Source organism: Xiphophorus couchianus, chromosome 7, assembly GCF_001444195.1.
Source record: "Xiphophorus couchianus chromosome 7, X_couchianus-1.0, whole genome shotgun sequence".
Lineage (NCBI taxonomy): Eukaryota > Metazoa > Chordata > Actinopteri > Cyprinodontiformes > Poeciliidae > Xiphophorus > Xiphophorus couchianus.
In genome coordinates this window covers 1,162,922-1,184,278 of record NC_040234.1, presented here as the reverse complement: position 1 = coordinate 1,184,278, position 21,357 = coordinate 1,162,922, and the positions used below count along the sequence as shown (strand labels likewise).

At 38.0% G+C, this 21,357-nt stretch overlaps 1 long non-coding RNA gene across 1 annotated transcript; it reads right to left on the bottom strand.

Annotated features, from left to right (window-relative positions):
• Window positions 1–185: 185 nt before the first annotated feature.
• LOC114147710 (uncharacterized) lies at window positions 186–20,693 on the bottom strand. Its single transcript, XR_003596108.1, has 3 exons — window positions 20,681–20,693; window positions 9,688–9,690; window positions 186–319 (listed from the first exon to the last, which is right to left on the bottom strand). It is a non-coding gene; the product is annotated as an uncharacterized LOC114147710 (long non-coding RNA).
• Window positions 20,694–21,357: the final 664 nt, after the last annotated feature.

The window sequence follows — 21,357 nt, the reverse complement described above, 5'->3', positions numbered from 1 at the left end:
TAATAAAACAAAATATTATAAAATTAGGTTTAAGCTATTAATTAATTAATAATGTCAAAAATATATATGGGGAGCCGTTTGGGAGCCGAAAGAGCTGGCTCTCCACAGTAAGAAGAGCCATTAGAGCCGCATCTCGAAAAGGAGCCGAAAATCCCATCACTACAACACACCACACACAAACCGATTTCACTCACAAACATTCTGATTCCAGAAGAAAATCCCGTAAAACCCCCAACATACCATACATGAATTTAGAATAACAAACACGGATGATGATGTAGAAGCAATAGTGACAGTTTGTGAACTTATTTTAAGCGAGCTATAGTGTCATCATCAAGCCCTGACTGAACGAATAGCCTTATCTTTATAACCTATTTATGTCACGTTAATGATGAAAAGTTACCGGGTTTATCAACTGTGGTCCCAGTTTCGCTCCAGTTCCTCTCATTGCCATTTCTGATGATATTCCTTGTATGAAATGCTGAAGCAACATTCATGCTGTTTATTCTGTTTATTGCGCGATGTCAGCTGTTTGGCATTCCCGTCCTTGCTTATGTCACCGCGCATTCTGATTGACTACCTGTCACATTCAACAGGTTGCTCCCAGTCAGGGAAAACCCTACACGTTGCTATAAAAGGGTCAAGGCAATCCAACATGATGAATATGCCCGATTTTAGATCTCAGTGGTCCGACGTTCTACGTAACACACCATACACTGCAGGATGATCGGCTACAATTATCGCAAGGAGGGGCGCCGTATAGGGGGAAAAGTTATGACAATTCTAAGGGCCCCTGACCAACAGGGAGCCCTCTACAATTTATTTATGTGTTTTTTGTTCATAGAAATAAATAAAAAAATATTGGGGCCATGTCAATTACAAAATTAATCATATTGTATTTTTGAAGATTGTTTTTAGCAGTAAAAATTAAATGTTACCCCTCCCAGACCAAAAAACACACATCCATATTTGAACACCCTGAACCCCCCCCCCCGGATCTGCATGAAATGTTTCGTTCCTGCATGGAGCGCTTGACGGTGACGGTGTTCAGCAGCAGTCAGTAGAAAACAAGAACGACTGTGGCTGATACTATGCTGCTAAGAAAAAATAATACAGTCAGGTTTTCAAAAAATAAAAAGGGATAGGGTTAGGGTTTTAGAGAGAGAGAGAGAAAGGCAAGAGTCTCAATTTATAACCCAGTTTTTCTTCAAGAGAGGTGGGTAGACTGTGTGAGATTATCAACCATTAGCATAGTTAGCTTAGCTACAGACTACTGTTTGCCTCCATTTCACTAGCATCTAATGAATTAAGGAATAAAATTACCAAGATATTCATATATTTAACTTGTCCCTGTACCTTTTACCACTTAACAACAGATTAGTCAGTCAGCAGCAGCTCTAACCCATGTCCCTCCTGACCTGTCCTCTCCTGAGTGAAATTAAACAAGCAGTATGTAACTTAAATATATATATATATATATTTATTTATTTTTTTTTTTTTTTTTTACATATTTGTTAAAACTGTCATTATGTTGTGACAGTATGGTATGAGAGATAATCTGTGAAAAATCTATTTCCTCTGCTTTCTAAAAGTGCTAGAAACAACCAGTCAGTAGCAGTGACTGGTTTTAGGCAGTTTTAGTGCTGTCAATCACAATCTAATGTGGCTGCTCATCCTTTCTCCCCCTCGCTCTGTGCTATGCTGCAGCTAGCATAGCTTGTTGTAAATGCTTAGTCTAGTTAGCATAGCTACCAGTGATGGCAGATAAACAATTTTTCTGTAATAATATGTTATTTTTCCACCATTAGCACATTTAGCAGTGAGTGAATGAAGTTGACCTATAAACTTCAGTACTAAGACCCTCCTCCTGGTTCTGATTGGTTGTTTTGGTTGGAACGTTGCATTACTTTAGCCAGTAAGGTTTGTGGGTTTTTCTGGTGTTTCATAATGGTGCTTATGGTGTAAGGATTAAATAAACCTTTGCTGTTTCCGCCTTACTGTAAATCCAGCCTCTAAAGCAAAAGACAGTCAAGCAAACCCCCAAATTCAGTGTCAGAAAATTTTAATACCGTGAAAAGGGTCATTAATGAAACTTTATGGAGTCCCCCCCTCATCAGACATTGAACTCAAAACAACTGCAAAGTCTTCTGCACCTTTAAACCGTCCTGACTCTGGGTCAGTCGGCTACACAATCAGGGGAAGACTACCATCCGGAAGACAATCATTGTCACCCTTCACAAGGATGGAAAACCACCAAAGGTCATTGCTAAAGATGCTGATTGTTCACAGACTTCTGTAACCAAGGATATTAACAGAAAACTGAGTGAAAAGAAGTGTGGTAGGAAAAGTTGCACCAGCAACAGGGAGAACCGCAGCTTTGAGAGGATTATCAAGTGAAATCCATTCCATTTCACTCCCTGGTCATGATAGTGACCATGAAATTTACTTTAAAAGCTTACTGATTAAATTTTCAGTTAATGTGCCGCTAATATTGAGAGAATAGAGTGTTTGGAAAAAAACTTATGCAGTATCACATGTTTAGAGTAAATTATCTTATGACCAGAGCTGTCAGCTGTATTATAAGAAAATGGAAGTGTTTGGGAACAACAGCAACTCATAAAGTGGTAGGCCACATAAACTGACCGAGGGGGGTCAGCTGATGCTGAAAGCGCATAGAAGTCACCAACTTTCTGCAGAGTCAATTACTACGGACCTACAAACTTCATGAGCCTTCAGATTAGCCCAAGAGCAACATCTAGGCATCCACCAAAGCCTAAATGTTGCCTTTGTGTAAGCACCAAACCGACAACGCCTCAATGCCTTGAAGGATGTTTATAATGTTATTTTTTATTTCACATCATTTCTTTTAAATGCCTGAATTATTTATTTTTATTTTTTAATGTTTAATTTTGTATGTCTGCTATTTCAAACATCTTTTTACAAATGCAGCTCAAACAAAAATGTCGCATAATTTTTAAAATTGCGCAGAGAGCTTCATGGAATGGGTTTCTATGGTAGAGCAGCTGCATCCAAGTCATACATCACAAAGTGCAATGCAGAGCGTGGTGTAAAGCAAGCCACCACTGGACTCTAGAGCAGTGGAGGCACATTCTCTGGAGTAATGAATTGTGCTTCTCCATCTGATGAGTCTGGGTTTGGCGGTTGTCAGGAGAACGGTACCAGTCTGACTGCATTGTACCGAGTGTAAAGTTTGGTAGAGGGTGGATTAAGGTGTGAGATTGTTTTTCATGAGCTGGGCTTGACCCCTTAATGCCAGTAAAAGGAACTCTGAATGCTTCAACATTCCAAGACATTTAGGACAATTCCATGTTCTCAACTTTGTGAGAACAGTTTGGAGCTGACCCCTTCCTCTTTCAACATGACTGTGCACCAGTGCACAAAACAAGGTCTATAAAGACATGGATGACAAAGACTGGGGTGGATGAATTGGACTGGCCTGCACAGGGTTCTGACTTTACCCTGATAAAACACCTTTGGGATGAATTAGAACGGAGACTGAGAGCCAGGTTTTCTTGTCCAATATTATCATGTGACCTCACTATGCGCTTCTGGAGGAATGGTCAAAAATCCTCATAAACGCAATCCTAAACCTTGTTGACATCATTCCCAGAAGAGTTGAAGCTGTTCTAGCTAAAAAAGGGTGGACCAATGTCATTGAACCCAATGGATTAGGAATGGGATGTCACTTAAGCTCATGTGTGAGTCAAGGCAGGTGAGCCAATACTGTACTTGTAGGTGTAGGTACATGCTGTGGAAGAGTAATATTCATAGAGCTACTGATTTGCTTACATGGTAAATGTAGTAGCATCTTGATCTGCATGAATAGATGAAGCAAAGCATGAAAGGAAAGCCATTATTCTGCACTCTCATTAATGGAATTTTACCATGTGTCATTCAGAGGCACGTTACTCCTTTGTGTATGCTGCTATAATATTTCACCAATGTGGGATCTACAGTCCAACATTCTGATTCTCTCTATGTCAAGGTAGAAATTGCTGCACATCATTAGAATTTGAATCAATAATGTTCATTTGCTGATATTATAATTAACCAGTTTATTTAAATGCACAATGTGTCAAATATTGATATTTGATTTTTAAAAAAATTATAATGATTTGTTCTGGTGTTTTTCTAACTTAACTTCGGTGATATTGTGTCCATGGCCGACATTGATTCCTCTTTTTTTTAAAACGAAACAATTTATTTGTTTGTAAAATCAAAAGTTTTGGACGTACAACGACAAGAACACAATGAAAATCAACCCTAAAGTGGACATTGAAACAAAACATGGTTTGGCTTCATGGGTGAGTGGTATTAGTAGGTTTGAATTCACCCTGAATGGCAAGCTTCATGGTTCATCTGTTGTTTTTGATTTATTTTAGTGATTGCTATATACCACGGCATACAGGCCAGACATTGTTACATTACAGTTTTGGGTTCTTTCCTTTGTATAAATCAAGATATTTCAAAAAACAATGTTCTGTTTCTCAAGAAGACTTTTGGAAGTGTTCCAGAAAAGTCACCATTATTTTTATGTGAACAAGATCTAAGAACCTTTAAGTTTATTTTTATGTGATTACAGAAGCAATCTTATTAACTTGTTTTTAAAACAAGTTCTAAAAACATTACAATAACAAGACATCTTTTAATGGCAAAAAACCAAATGGTACAAATTCCTCTGGTTTAGATTTTACTCTCTCCTTTTTTGTTCTGCATAGTTTGAAGATATATTAATTGGGAAAAGTATTGGGGGATACTGTCTCAATATCTGTTTTATGTTAAGAATCATTTTTCTTTCAGCACATTGACTGCTGAGAAATTCATGTTTTTGAAAGTCACACTGGGCCTGACACAAAGGCAGCTCAAACCAAATACAAGAATTGTGAAAAGTATTTGTGTTTTAGTCTACCTCAGACTTTCCTGTCAAACCAGGTTCAAGCAGGTGTAATTTAAGGCTGGAAGCATTTGGCATGTCTTTTCATACAGGGAGGGAAAGAGAGAGGTGGGCTCTTCCTGCTGAAAAGTAATTTGAAAACCAACTCAGATCCCCAGCAAAGGCCAACAATAAAGAACCAACACAGTCAAAGTCTTCCACAAATCAATAGCAGTGTCTTAATAAAGCATTTATTGCTTTGATAGCAGCTATTATTGTGCTATGTTGTTTTCAAAAGCTTGGCTGTGATAGAATACATTTCGGTCAAGGACTGCAAAGGTCATGTATGGCGATGTTTATTCCCACAGAGGTAAAGGATTGGCTCTGAAAGTAGAAATACAGTACACACACAGAGAATGTGTGACTGTGACTAGGAGGCTATGTTATGTTGCCATGACTTTACAGGGAGAGAGTCTCAATCTCATCACAGCAGGAAATGGTCCGTCAGGCTGACTCGCTGATGACAAGTTTTCAGATGTACGGTATTAAGACTTGATAAAGGAATGAAGGATCCTGTAATTTTCGGCGCTTTTGCAGACTTCTATGATAGTTTTAAAAACTGACACTGCTGCTTTTCATTCTAATTTTCTCCGTCTCTGTTTAAGGACAGAAGGGAGGTCATTGGAAGTGCACTTAGCCAGTGGCAGAGCTACATAAGCTTCACACAGAGGCTAATTCACAGTGCAGCCCTCCACCATCAAAGTGCTCGGCTGTGGATTTAATTGAGAGCTAAGCTCCCAACTGGGGATTCTTCACCACAGCCAGCTGACACTGGCATATCAAACATCCTCCTCATAACCAAAGCTCTCTTTCTGCTGAGACAAAACAAAAGCTCTTTCCTTACAATTACATTCTCACTATCATCCCCACTGTAATTATTCCCTACTGAATGCCTCAGAATGAGAAACTTCTTCAACCTACAGACTGCTACAAACTGCTCTTCTATGGAGTCACATGTGAATACTACAGTGGGCTATTTTGTTTCCTTTATATCAGTTAACTAAACTGTTTTAATGGTTCATATAAACACTATTAACTTTTAGTTGCCATGTATTTTAAATGCAGGATCCTAATTTATCCACCTTTTTCTGAGACTGTAGAATTAGTTCTATTTGGAACTTATAGCGTAATTCCCATGTAATAAAATTTAGTTATGTTTCTATCTCTATTCTCTCTCCGTAGCAATTGACAAAGTAGCTAAATATGCTAACATATAATAATAATAATCAATTTTGTTAATAATGTTCATTATATTGAAATCTCAAAGAGCACATTCACCCACTGATTTGTCATATCATGTGTAATATGCATATATAGTCAGGCTCCATTTCATGAGGTCATCCTCCTACTCTTTGAAGGAATTATTATCTTATCTTGTTTACAGTGTAAAAGCTGTTGCTGATTAACAGGCTTTTGCTGCACTACATTCATCTGAATCCAGTGTGTTAAAGCAGAGGTCAGGTCATGGTTTTACAAAGCTGTTCCTCAGCATGCAGGCTGTCCTTAGAGCCACACAGTCTCAGAGTTCTATGAGCTGACATGCCCAGTTTAAACTGCTCAGGAAGCTGTCTCTATGCTTTATTGTGAAAATTACATAATTCCTTAGAACATGTCAAATACTGCAACACCTAGATGTTTGGCCTCCTTGCAAATTAAACCATTTAGTTAATTGCAAAGGCATTCACACTCAGCGCGGATCGCGCGCCTCCTTTCACTCAAACTGGACACAGGCTCACCTGTATAGATATTTACATCAATTTCCTGTGAGAAATTATGTTTCTTTGGAGAAATCAAGGTAAGCGTTTAAAATCTACCTCGTTAGCTCTGGTTGCGCAGCTCTATGTGAACCGCAGTAATAACTTGTAGTTGCGCTTTCAGAGGTGCGTTGAGGGAGCTGGGAGAATGACTTATCTTTGTGAACAAAGAATTATGTGGGGCATTTACATATCAACACGCTGCCCAGAGTGTGGCTCTGACTTCCCTGTAAAGTTACATGTGTTCCCGGTTGGCCGGTGCGTTGGTGGTTAATGAACCAGCGCTAACTGCGACTCACCATTCAGGTTCAGCCTGTTGAGGAGCTTTCACGCTCTCCTCGTAGTCATGCTTCATGCTAGTTTTATATTATTTTATAATTTTTTGGTATTATTTTTCCGGTTACACGATGCAACAAACCATATGAAATGCTTTTTCCACTTAGTCAGCCAGAGGTAATGAGTGTGACTACGCGTATATCTGAAAATCTTCTCCCATAAACTCCAGCAACCAAAACAGTTTCTGTGACTCATATTAAAAACTCAACAGTCACAAAATGGAAGAGCTACTAAAGCCACATCAGCAGCATTAAATTAAATCTCCCGTTTGTTGCACATTTCTGTGCAGTGCAGCAGATTTCATCATGTAGGGCCGGTCCAAGGCTGTTTTACGCCTTGAGCAGAATCTGACTTAGGGGCCCCTCTTGCTGCTAAAAACATCAGCACCTCTAACAGCTTCTTTGTTAGATTTAGTGAAATCTGGGAGAAGGGGAGCAGTTTAAATGGCCAGCCTAAAAAGCAATCAGTTATAACTGCAGTTTACTAATTTGTATTTGTGAACAAACAGAGCTCAAACTCAAAGATTAAACTCATAGCATCAGATTGTAGTTATGGTAACAAAACAGTCTAACTATGAATATTGTTCTTTGAACTTTTACAAAGTAAACTTGCCAGCTCCTTAAAAATCTTACATTAAAATGTTAAACAATTTAAAATCTTTTAATTTATGTATGCTGAGACCATAAAATTAAATTTAGCAGCATTGATAATTTCAATAAACAAATGTTACATTTATATATCTGTGTTACAATATGAGCATTTCTGGGGCTTTATGGAGTTGACTTAATCTGGATTAAACAGAAGTGCAAATAATTAATATTCATTTTAATTGGATTTTTTGATTTGTTGTTTTAAGACTAGTTGTAGGTTTAAATAGCATCTCGCTGGCAATGTTTTCCCATAACATATCATTATCCAGTAATATTTTTACATTTCCTGTTTACTTAACGTCTTTTAATACAAAAACACGGTGAACCGCCAGTGGAAATTCTCGGCGCCCCGATCACCGGGCTTAGCAAGTTTTCTCAGGGAAATCCTGCCTCCCTTCTCCTTTGGTTGTGTCAAGATGTTTCCTCTCAGTCTTTCCCATTTGGTTCCCCACAAGAAGTAAAAAATGGCTTGTTGCAGCTCTAAAATCACTCTTCTAGAAGGAATAAAAACAGAACAGGTCAGTAAAAACACAGGTAAAATCACTGCTTTGATTATTTAAATATTGCTTTCTTTCCCTCGAGAAGAGTTTACATCTCCTTCCCCATTCTTGTCAAATTTTACCCGCAATATTTTTTGCTTTTCTTGTGTTACCTGAAATTCAGGTCCTGTCATGTCTTCTAGTTTCCACAGTCCATAAAATTGTGCTTTTGTTTTTTCCTTTTTTAGTTTTGAGCTTGATGCTTTCCTGAACCAGTCTGTTATGTGAAAAACTCTGTTTACTGATAAAAAAATATAGACTAGGGATGGTCCGATCAGGTTTTTTGATGTCAATTCCGATACCGATCACCCATGAGGGCTGATCACTGCCGATCAGAAATCTTTGCCAATCACCTGGATTGGCTGTTAATTTTTAGATTTAGGTACAAATGCTACTATGTGAACTGGCAGAATTTAAGAAATGATCTGGTAATAAATTCACCTAATTTAGACAAAACATGCAAAATACTTGCAGGCAAAATACAGCAGCTATTCAGTCAAAAGGACTACTAAAAACCTGCAATTAGTAAAATAATATTTAACAGTAAGGTTGCCTGTACCCTAAATTATACTTGAGTCAAATAAATCTCACAACACTACATATATCAAATAATGTCAAGAAAAAAAGGAAACATTCATTCAAAGTCAAATACAGGTTGCATCAAAATAAACAATCCTGTATTTGTTTAGAGCCAGGCTCTGTTTTGAGCCAGCACAAAACAGAGCCTGGCATTATTTTGTGCTGGCTCAGATATTTCAGACTGAGCGGAGTAATTCTGCAGAATGCCAGGAGGAGGCAGAGGAGTAAAAAAAAAAATTTCAGAGATTATCTGTCTTATGTTAGGACAGCAAAAATTTTAATACCTATGTAAAATCTTTTGTTTTTAAGTTACTGCAGATCTAAGCAGAGTCGGTGTGAGAGTTCACAGTCTGTGAAATATTACAGTAACACTTTATTTGACGGGTTGTGAATAAGACTGTCATGACACCGTCATAAACATGACATAACACCTGTCATGAACATGAGTAAGTGTTCATGAATATTTATGACTGTTGTCATAAAGTGTGAAATGATCAGTAAATCATGACACTTTTAATGCAAAGTTGACATTATTCAAAATGTCTTCGTTATGACAACTTGACATTAACCAAGAAATTATGATCTGACATAAATTTGTTATAAAAGTATTACTGATTAAACTTTAGCTTTAATAACATAAAGCTACATAATTTTTAAAGCTTAATCAGTAATACTTTTACTCTGATATTTTTGTTGTTTTGGTTTGTCTGTTTGTCATGTCTGTTTGATGGACTTCACAATGACACAGTCGATCTCTGTGGTGGTGAAGCTCGTAGGCTCCGCTGTTGCAAGCAAGTCTATGTTGTAAAGTTATATTATCATGAGTTTTATTATTTGGGTATTAAAGAGGAAAGGAAGGAGAAAAGCAGAACTACAAACTTTGAAAGTATTTCTCTCTACCTGAACTGAAAACAGGACAAGGGGAGCATAGCAGACTCTGGAGGTTCCTGTCCCTCTATATTGCATTTGAGATAAACACTAAGATTATCTCATGTGGAGCATTTAAGCTAACCCTGGTTCACTTGTTAATGTAAATCCGTTAGATTGTCCTTGACACTCAGACAGTAATTCTGATTGATACAATGAAAAGGAACTGAAGACATATCTGCAGCAAAGATGTACAACATTTCCCCTTAAATACTTATATTATATAAATATTTATGTATTTATCTATTATATACTTATATACAATATTTACACTTGTTTCTTGTTTCAAACCACTAGAACTGTTCATCTTCAGCATTCTGGGGTGTTAGATAGTAAATAAGGTTGAACATATAATACAGAGACTTGAAAATCCTCACGTTCTAGTTTTTGGACTTCTCTCGTAGAAAGCAGTTTTGGACCTCTCAGTTGTAACTCTGACTAAAGAGCAAGAGCTTGTTGACTGCAGTGTTCAGGTGTACATGGGCACAATTCAGGCAGTCAGACACTTATGGGTACCTATTATTAACTATTATTAACCCAGATGTCTTCACTTTAAACTTAACAATATCATCTAACTATCAGAACTGATAAATTGTGGTGATTAGTTTCAGCAAACCTTTGGGTCCATGTCAGTTTCATAGTCTACATCTGTAATGAAAATATTGTTGTTGATTTCTTGTTTTCAAATCAAAAAACAATTCATCCATCTATCCATCATCTCCCAGGTTCCTTGCTCATAATTTATGAAGGTCGGGGAGGAGTCGGATCTATGTCAAGGATTGATTGGGTGAGAGGTGAGGTAGACCATGGACAGGTCAGCAGTCCATCACAGGGCATAAAATTAATAAAATCCAGCTAGCCAGCAGTTCCTCTGCCCAGCAGGCCAATAAATAAAAGCCAAATAAATTAGAAAATGATTACTTCATGACACTATTTATTAATCTGTTTAATTTAGCATGAATAACAAGATTTAATGAAATTAAACTAAACTTAAAATTAAATAACTACCAGTTGCTGACCTAGTTGAAGGACTATGCATGAACCTGAACTGAAATATGCAGTCAAACTCTATGATATCCCAAGGAGACAAATTAAATTTCATACAACAGGCAATCTAGACTAGAATGGGTTTAACATCTGACATTGCAGTTTTGACATATGTTACCTGAACTACATATTTTCTTATTTTAAATGCCACAGATAAACACAACAGGGAAATGAAAGTTGTGAAAGTGGTGGTTCCTCAAGCACACAGGTCAGATGGGCAACTGTTAAAAAAATGATTCATGGAAGTAGCCATGGAGTTTTATATCTTCATGGTGCCAGCTCAATGACTCAGTTCACACATCTCTCAAGATGCTCTTGTTTCATAATTTTCCTTCTCCATCAGCTTGAATTTTTCCTCTGACAAAGATGCTTTTTTATCCAAAGTCTGTCACTTTCATCAAGAAGGGCTTGCAAAGTGTTTATGAGTGGCCTTCACCAATTCCCATCATGCTTTCTGGGAGCAGATTTACCACAGGCATTGGCAGTGTTCAGAGTTCTGCAACAATCCAGCAGCCATGAAAGATATTTCTTGAGACTTCACTCAGTGTAATGATCCTGTACAGCTGCCCCTGGCAAAAGCTCCTGTCAGTAGCTCCACCTATCAGACATGTCAACGCCTGTAAAACTGTGCAGACAAGATGAGGAGTGAACTCTCATTAAAATGCAGTGAAGCAGCATAAATAAACCAGCTCTGTAATATTTGCTGGCTGTATGGAAGAAGTTTTTATAACCCAAGTCAGACAAGAATCAAGATAGTGTCAACATGTTGTGAAATTGCAGATTCTCAGATTTCTTTTCTGCATTCATAGTTTTATATTCTTGCCGCCAGTCAGAGAAGCCTGTTGTGGTATCGTGACATTTTATTATTTTAGTCACTTGCCATAGCTTATGATTATGGATGGATGGATGTTCCAGATGTTATTTTGATGAGTTCTTCCTACAAATACATCAAACACTGTTGAATGGGACATGAAGTTGTGTCAGGATTAGAGAATGTGTCTGCCTCTCTTGCTCTTTGCACATTGAAATTCTTGCAGATTCCTTGACTGATATGATGGCATTATGCAGAGGAAAACATATGGAAATATGAAAATATGCAATTTCCAAACCGTCTTTGAAGAGTTCATAGATTTTCTCTTGTTGGCATAAATCCTCCAAGACTTTTTTACAGGGATTGATAAAAAAAAATCTTCTGCATTTTCATACATGATATTTAAAATCAAGTCACATAATCAGCTTTCTGTAATAACATTGCATTTTTTTGGGCGGGGGGTTAGAAAAATAGTTGTCGGCTATGCTTTACCTGTGTTGTATGTCTTAAATGAAGAAGTTGAATTCTGAACAATGAAATTATACTTAAATAATAATAAAAATGTAGAATGAGTTTTGTTTGTTTGTAAGAGAGATGACAGTAGTTATACATTTAAAATCTTATTATTTTCCTTTCTGCCTTCCTTCCTGCCCTCTCTTACTCAAATCTAAAGCTACAGTCATACATTGATCCTACGTTGCCTTGAATGGTGCCATTTAAAAACAAACACACAATCTGTGGGTCTAAGCATGAGAATTATGTTTCACATCTGTGAAGTATGCATTTTCATCTGCTCTGGTGTTCTATTTAGTTGTGACACCTCCCTAGGGAGAGGTATCAGCTGAGCTACTGCTGCTAATAACTTAATATTGTCGTTCTATAGGTGATGCACTTGGCGTTTTCTTACAGAGTTCAAACCTGACTATCACATAGACACATAATAGCTGAGCCTTTTCTTTAACTAACTGTACAGTATTTGCTCTCATTCATCCTACATCCTAGTTTATCTGTGAAGATGTGTTTTTTTTTCTCCCAGACAATGCTGCTAAAGGAGCTCCTCCAGTCATTAACTTCTTCTCTTTCTCAAACATAGACAGCACTCCTGGATCAGTGTCACTGTTTCTTTTTTGCGTGTATGCTCTGTCTTCTCAAATGTTCAGTTGGTTGTAGCAGATGGCTGATTATACTGAATAAGTCTAGATTTTACTATAATTGTATCTTTTCCTTGGGATAGAAAGCTGTTCAATCACTTTTAACAATAAACTGAACTTGACTTTATTGTTTGATAAATGGGATTAGTTGATAAGTATGTTTGTGATTAGAGTGAATTGACTTTGTTTTTTTTTTACTTTTGATGCTTTTTATGCTTGGTGTGGATGCATGGTTGTGTTTCTGCAGTGGACCTGTTATCCGTCCACAGGGTGTTTCGCCTCTCAGCCTCTTACTGCAGGAAACCGATAGCAGCCCCTCTATGGCACTAAAAAGATTAAGCAGATATGGAAGATGGATGTATTTATCTGGCACAAGATTTTGTGATGTCAGTTAAAAGCTTTGCTGTGCTTTCTTCATTCTTTCCCTCGCTAATTAAATTACTTTACTTTTAAGAATATAATTACTCTTCATCAGATGTATTGTTGAAATTTTTTATTTAACATAAGATTTACTCTAAATTCTAATGTTTAAAAGTGAAAATTATTATCTGGTCTCTGTTCTCAGCCCTGTTGTCCACTTTGTGTAAAATATTTTTAAAGTCGTGACTTTGAGGTTATGCAACTACAAAAACTCCCTCAGATCTCAGTGTTCCAAGCCGCCATACTGAGGCATAACACTTTAGATGTGAACACCTGATAGAGCAATCCGACACAGTGCCAACTTTTGCTCCATGTCATGTGAAAAATAATGATGTTCAGCTTAGCACGGGGGTCATTACAGGATTAATGTGTGTTCTGGCTGCCTGAGGACATCTCTAATCTGATATATCACCACCTACAATCTGTTAATGCTGCAGAAAGCAAAACCTCATTCCCACAAGGCGTGGTTGTGACTGTAAATGTCTAAAAGTGTGATTTTGCCAATAAAAGCTCTGTGCAGACAAATGGCTTTAACCTGAATGTAATTATCTACTACCAAATCATCAGTGATGCCTATACGAGTTGTCTAAATAGATGCCTGTTTTCATTAGGGCAAATGCACCTTTGCTATAGAAAATCATCACACAGTCAGTAGTAAGACAATGAAACATTCAGTGAGTCAAGCACAGGTTGTTTGCAAAGTAGCATTTGCTCAAGATGAGGCTTAATTTAATTTACCGCCACAGGTTTGCTTTGAGCAGTGTGTTAACAGATTAACACGCTGTTGGTAAAAATGTCAGAGCATCAAATCTCTTCTTTGTTACTTATGATGCATTTCTGACATCCATCTACAGGTATGAATCAGATACTTTTCTCTATACAGCCAATCTATAACAGCTACTGTTCTTATTCACAAACATGTTTGCTTTTCTCAGGTGTTTACACCTTCACAGAGACGACCGTCAGCTACAATTTCACCCTACACACCAAAAGCACAAAACAAATCAAAGGCAAGTGTGAAACTGTGTGGGAACTACACAAACAGGTTTGATCATCTCTGGCATAAAAAGAAATAAACAAAGTAGAAAAACATGGACTTGTTTGTAGTCATATGCAGCGAGGAGTTAAAACTGAAAAGAACAGCAACAGATGTTGGTAAAAATCCAAGAAATCCACATGTGCAAACAGATTAAACCACAGTCCATAAAATAGGTTATATGTAATAAAGTGCAATGGCACATGTGAACTTAATACACATAATGACAGTAATTTGAAACTTAGAATAGATGTTTTTGTTCATAGTGAAAGTTTCAAAGTGTCTCCTGTGCAGAAGCCCCATGTTTGATTTGGGCCTGGAATCTCTTAAATACACTCTGTATTTTAGTTCTTTCATTTCTTTTTGGTGAATTCAGTGGCTGTTTGTGCATTCAGAGAATGAAAGTGAGCAAATACTGTTCTAGTCGAGCCGTCTTGATTTGTTTCTCCAGAGGAATATATTGCAAAGAAAGGTTATTTGGATAGACTGGTTTACTGGAACTAAAACTCCACCTGGAGATAACAGCTATATCACAGCAGGTATCATTCCTGTGTGGCCAGGCTCTACATTCACATGATGGCACATGTCATTTGATGCTTCTATAGTTTAGAGCAGTGGTCCAAAACCCCCGGGCCGCGGACCGGTACCGGTCCGTGGACCAATTGGTACCCCCCCGTCCACAGCGAATTTTCGAAGACTTGACCGGTTCGCGGTACTAAAAATGTTGGAGACCACTGGTTTAAAGGACATTAGTTTTAAAATAAGAAACGAATTAAAAATACAAATACTTAAAAAAAGAACATTGATCATTCATAGGAAAGCAGGTTGTATTTGTTATTATAGAGGAGCAAAAACCTTTGCTCCTCTATAATAGAGGAGCAATAAAGTCACAATTCGGACTGAAAGAACTGATGCAAGAAATTGTCAGGTGTTGAAATGCTTTTAAGGCCATGACAATAACCGATGAGCTTAATTCACATACATACATCTGATCTGCTGACCTATTTTATGCACAAAGCAGGTGATTGATTTTTTGTTTGATCTGATCAGTGCATTTTCTGCTTAAAAACTAAGATCTGCTGTCAGATTTATTCTGTCTCACACTGTTCAGAGTTGTTGGATGGTGAAAACATTTTGGACTCTGTTTTATTCTATATGATGTGCTGCACTAGGCAAATTTTACTGTAGCTTGTTGTTGGCATAGAAGATGCAAGACAGCAGAAACTTGCTTTGAGTGTCATAAGTGTCAAAAAGCTGTTAATCTGGGCTCAAACAGGAATGCTCAGTGTTCTTTCTTGATGCTCAGAGTTGATCATAGTTTGCTAACATTTTTTCTCCATCTGCTTTTAGACAACTGACTATAGTTTGTCAGTCCAGGTTCTCAATATTTTGATCCTTGAGCCTCATTGTGCTTTTTGTCCTGAGACGTGGCGCTCAAATATGCTGGAAAACACAGAGCTAATCATCAAATGCTCCTGGTTTGTTGAAGAAGAGACAGAAGACATTTTAATCTCACTCTTTATTCACAACAGTGTTCTTGGACAGAATTGGGAATACATCCAGTTCTTTGGATTGGGAGCAACCCCACACAAGGATGGTATCAGGAGCTTTACTGTTCGTAATACATGACTCATGGCTCTCATCCTTTGCCTCAACATAAATGGTTTTCCAGATGTCCTAAACCTTCAGAGGCAGGATTTATGAGAGAAATTATCTTTGGAACTTTAAGGACCCCTCTTATTCAATTACTATATACTCCCACTAGCTCAGAAAATAAGATTAGTTACCATAACTATGAGAATGATAGCCAGCTCTACATTGCAATACCAGGTGACTGAACCCATACATGCACAGAATAGATGCTTAGAACAAATCAATGTGTGGATGTGCCCAAACTTTCTCCAGCTGAACAGAAACAAAACTGAAGTTATTATCTTTAGACCTAACAAGGAACAATCTAGAGTTACAGATCTAGAGACAACGCACAGCTTCAGTTATTACAACTGGCAACTAGAGATCAGGCTGAACTCTGATCTGAACATTCAGAGCCACATAAAGACAGTTACAAAGTCAAAGTTTATTACCTGAAGAACATTTCCAGGATTTTAGGAATAATGTCTCAGCAAGATCTAGAGAAACTCTTCCATGCTTTTATTGTTAGTTGCATTGATTACTGCAACAGTGTCTTCACAGGTTTGTCTAAAATAATCAGTCCTCCATTTGCAGCTGATCCAGAATTCTGCTGCTGATGTTCTGATTAAAACCATGAAGACAGAGCAGATCACCCAGTTTTAAAGTCCTTCCATTTGCTCCCTGGAGATCAGAAAGTTTAATAAAATATTGTTGTTAGTTTATAAATCACTGAATGGCTTAGCACCAGAATACATTGAAGATCTGCTGGTGTTGTCTCAACTTTTAAGACCTCTCAGGTCTTCTAGTTCTGGTCTGCTCTGCATCCCCAGAACCAGAACCAAACAGCTTTCAGCTTCTGGAACAACTTCCAGAAAACTGCAAAACACCTGAAACACAGTTCCTTTTAAATTAAGGCTAAGACCCACCTGTTTAGAGTTCCTTTTGAACCATAATAAATCAAACATTGACAAATATATTTGATGTGTTTTGATGATGACACTCAACAAAATATAATGTTTGTCACTGGTTTCTCAATTGTTGACTGTATGCTGCTTGTATGAGATTTTATTTTTGTGTTTTTTTATGGTGTAAAGCAATTTGAACTGCCTTGTTATTTAAATGCGCTGTAGAAATAAAGTTGATAGATACAATGATTTTATGTTTTGCGGTAAGAGAAAGAGTTACAAACCTCATGATTATCATGATTGAAGATTGTGGTTCATTTTCATGAAATGCTTCATGAGAAGCTTCTGAAAATGAATATCCGTCTTTAGGCTGGTGCTGCATGGAACGTTTGGTTACAGTTATTGGGATTAGCAAAGCTACACTTGAGGTTTCCTGGAAATAAATGCAAAAAATAGTTTCTGTGGAACAGAGGTATCCAACTCATGTCCTTTGTAGCTGGTGATGGGCCATCATGTTTTAGATGTCCCTGCTCCAACACAGCTGTTCTGTTTCCTTAGCATGATTCCAGAAACACCTAGAAAATGGTGTTTCCTGGAATCAACAGAATTCTGTTGGAAGACTGACCCCATCACAGCTGCTGTATGGGAATTGGTCATTTGTTTGTACAGTTATTTTTGTAGTACACAACAACTCCAGGCATGTGCCCTCACCCACCAAAAGCACATGTAATGGGTACCAGGGTTCCGGACCCGTCAGCAGCAGATGAAGCTGAAAAATGGAAATGGAAATGAGCACATGGGAGACGCAGTCTGTGTTACTCCAATTTCTCTCAGCTTATTTATTGAACAAACCAGCTCATTTAACTGTCAATACAGCCCAATTTATAACTCAGTAATTTACTGTACATATTAGACATATTCCATCATTGACATAAACATCAACATTCGCTTTCCTTAAATAATCAAAAAACCTCATATTTTGTCCCAATTCCCTCAGGTAACATGTACCTTCAATTCACTGCACTTTATATGCATATTTAATCACACACAGTGACATATTTAATGGGCATGTATCTTAAAGTTATTGTAAACTGGCATAACTATATTAGGATTCAAACTACTTTAATTAAGTGAATGCATTACATCACAATTTAACCTTTCAACATTGTTTAGAACACAAATAAACCCTGGAGCCTGATCTACATATCCTGCTATTATCTGCCGCTACAGTGTGCTAACCAACTAGCATCACGGCATGTTAGCTACTCCCTCTAGCCACTGCTGGCTCCGAAATACAACAAAACTCTTTCGATATCTTTACACTTTGACGCATGAGCACACGGGAGACGCAGTCTGTGTTACTCCGATTTCTCTCAGCTTATGAGAAACAGTAGAGCAACAGGCAGCTCAGAGCCTCCATGCGCCACCTACTGGTGAAACACCATTACTACACCCATCAAAGAAATGCATGCTCCTTTTTTTCTATTGTGAGCACACACCCTTTGGCATCACACACACACAAGCTCACACCCACACAAAACCTTTAAAAACAAGATCAGGAAAATTTTCTCAAAGTGGCCCAAGAGACATTGCTGGTTTCCTCCAGAAGTAAGATGCTTTTGTTCCCTTTGATATCTTTCTGTGATGAGACAGAAACCCTGATGGCAATAATAGATCTCTTTGAACAATAAAAAAAATAATCTCTGTGTAACACTGTCAAAGGCATGGAGAGGCAGTGCGTCAGTAAGCAAGCTGCTCCCTGGAGTGTGTGAAGCTATGTGAGGCTGTGGGTCTCTGGGTCGTTGCTGCAGAGCTGCGTCACACAGGGAAACGTAGCTGCCCTGTATGAGCACACTGGGCCATGCAGGCACATATAGACGAAACCAGTATGACTACAATTAGACATATGTGGCTGCACTAAACTCTGAGACATTTCAGTTTGCACACACTCTGCATGAAGACTTGTTAACTCAGGAACAAGGAGCCAGTTGTGATCAGGAAGGTGCTGATGAACCACATCAAGAAACTGATTTAAAAAAAATGTGTCATGTAAAAAAAACCAAAACCTACTTGTGACCACTCCCAAAAACAGAAACAATCTGAGGAAAGTGGACATGCAAAGGTGTCTTATAACTATAAGCTACAGTATATGAAGTTAATTAAAGATGCAGTTATTTGAAATGTTACAAATATCTAGGAAAAAGGCCAATCCAGCCAAATTTGCAGTATCTTAATTTCGCCACACTTCTGAAAAATTCCAAGGGTTTGGGAAAGGGGAGATGTTGTGCTTTCCAGCAAATATTGGGCTATTAAGGTAATTTCAGCCCACTGTAGCAGGAAGTGAAACTAATCTGAGGGGCACTCTTAATAGACGGTAAATTACAAAAATAACTAGCTAGATATTGAAAGTTCCTGTTGTTATGGATAAATAGGCAAATATAATTACTCACAGGACATTTAAAGAACTGCATACAATTAAAATAAGCAAAAATATCCAGGCGGAAATTTGAAATTTAAGTATTAAAGTGTTAAATACAAATGCAACGATATGAAAATGTGGTTTCTGGGTCGATAGCCGATATTTACCAATGTCATACAGATTTAAAATATTTCCTTAACCTTTTAACACTGTGTAACAGCAACCATGGCACCTTTATTTTCTGCTTCAGTTTAACACCCCATAAACCTGTGCTACATCATAACTTCCATATTTTTCAAAGTTTCCGGTGAAAATGTAAATGATGTGGTATGGTTGGTTGAAAACCCTTGAAATGGTGGGTGGGGTTTGAGATGAGAGTGGACGCTGTTCCAGGGCGTCCACTCTCCCCTGGTCAGAGGGGCCGGTGGCAGCCTCGCTTTTGTCACTCTGCTCCAAGGCAAATGTGACCACAGTGTAGCTTACCACCATCCGTGTGTGAATAAGTGAATGTAGTGTAAAATGCAGGCCATTTACCACTTCAGCTCATATTAATGTTTTAGCATTTTTTTCTAAATATTTATTTTTATCCTCCAAAAATAAAACACTAACATATCTTACAGAAGAAGTGATTTAAGGTACAGTAGTGTAGACAACTGTAGAAATGAACAGTAGTTAAGTTTATTCTCTAAAACTGTTTTTTACTGCTAACAAGCTAAATCTAATATCAACCTGCCATTTCTGCAACTCATTTGATTGTAACAGTACAGACGGAGCACAGTTTGTTGTTCAAAATCTAAAGTCTAAGTAAGGAATGACACATAGTCATAATTCATGGATCTGCTTCAAAATCCAAGAAAAAAAGGCTCATACAGATTTGTCCATCTTTGAGTCAACCTTGGAGACAGATTTAGCCTCCAGATTACTGCAGTGGGGAAGGGGTGTGGATGTGTTTGCAGGGGTGTGTGTGCATGTGTGTCTTTGTGGGCTTGGAGGAGGGGTATTCCTGTTACATTTACTAAGACTCATCAACTTGAATAAATTTGGCTCCAAAACTGTGTTTTGTTGTGGACTTTTCACTAATCATCGCTAAACAAAATGCCAAGACTCTTTGACCGCAAGGCAATTACATTTTATATTTGAAGTGCAGCCAAAAGACCTTAGAACTTGCTCTCCCAACAAGCTCATTAAATTAGCATGTTCTTCCCAGCTAGATGTTCTATCACGCAGAGTGCCTCCCACACTGCTATTTGTGCAAAGGGTCTAAGCACAGCACATTTTCTTTTTTTGTTGCTAATTTTTTGCATTGGACCAAGAGGAATTTTTCTTTTGGCTTCTTGAGATTTTTTCCTGTTACACAAAGCATTATAAACCATTTTATAGCATGCCTCCAAGTAGTTAAATTGAATGTTAAAGTTGACATGAATGAAAAATCTCCAACCTAACGTGTTCAAATTACACACATAATTTGGCACAGAAAGTGGGTTGTGCCAGGTTATATCATTTTATCTCTCTGTGGTGACAGACATAAAAAGATGTTTCTGTCAAAAGGAAGAGAGTCGAAACTGCTGAATAATCAATAATATTCAGCCATATTGCAGCAACATGTCCCTTATTTAATGTTAAATTTGTCTCATCAAAGAAGGTGAGAAAGACAGGAAAAGTCTGAGATTTTAGACTTTAGGCTGTAGGCAGCACTGTTGCCTTGCAGCAAGGACGTCCTTTGTTCGATTCCCAGCCTGGGGTCTTTCTGCATGGAGTTTGCATGTTCTCCCTGTGCATGCGTGGGTTCTCTCCGTGTACTCCGGCTTCCTCCCACAGTCCAAAAAACATGACTGTTAGGTTAATTGGTCTCCCTAAATTCTCCCTAGGTGTGAGTGTGTGCATGGTTGTTTGTCCTGTCTGTCTCTGTGTTGCCCTGCGACAGACTAGCAACCTGCCCAGGGTGACCCCGCCTCTCACCTGACACGTTTGCTGGAAATAGGCACCAGCACCCTTCCCGACCACACTAAGGACAAGGATGTACAGAAAATGGATGGATGGATGCAAAAGTTTAAAATTGATGGTCCTGATGGCTCAATGTCACAAAGGAAATTCCATTGCAGGGGTTTTCTACACAGCCCAGTAAAGGAGACTCTATCATTATCTGGAAGGTTCAGCTGGCATTCTTCAGGATTGAAGGTCCTCATTAATGATGAAA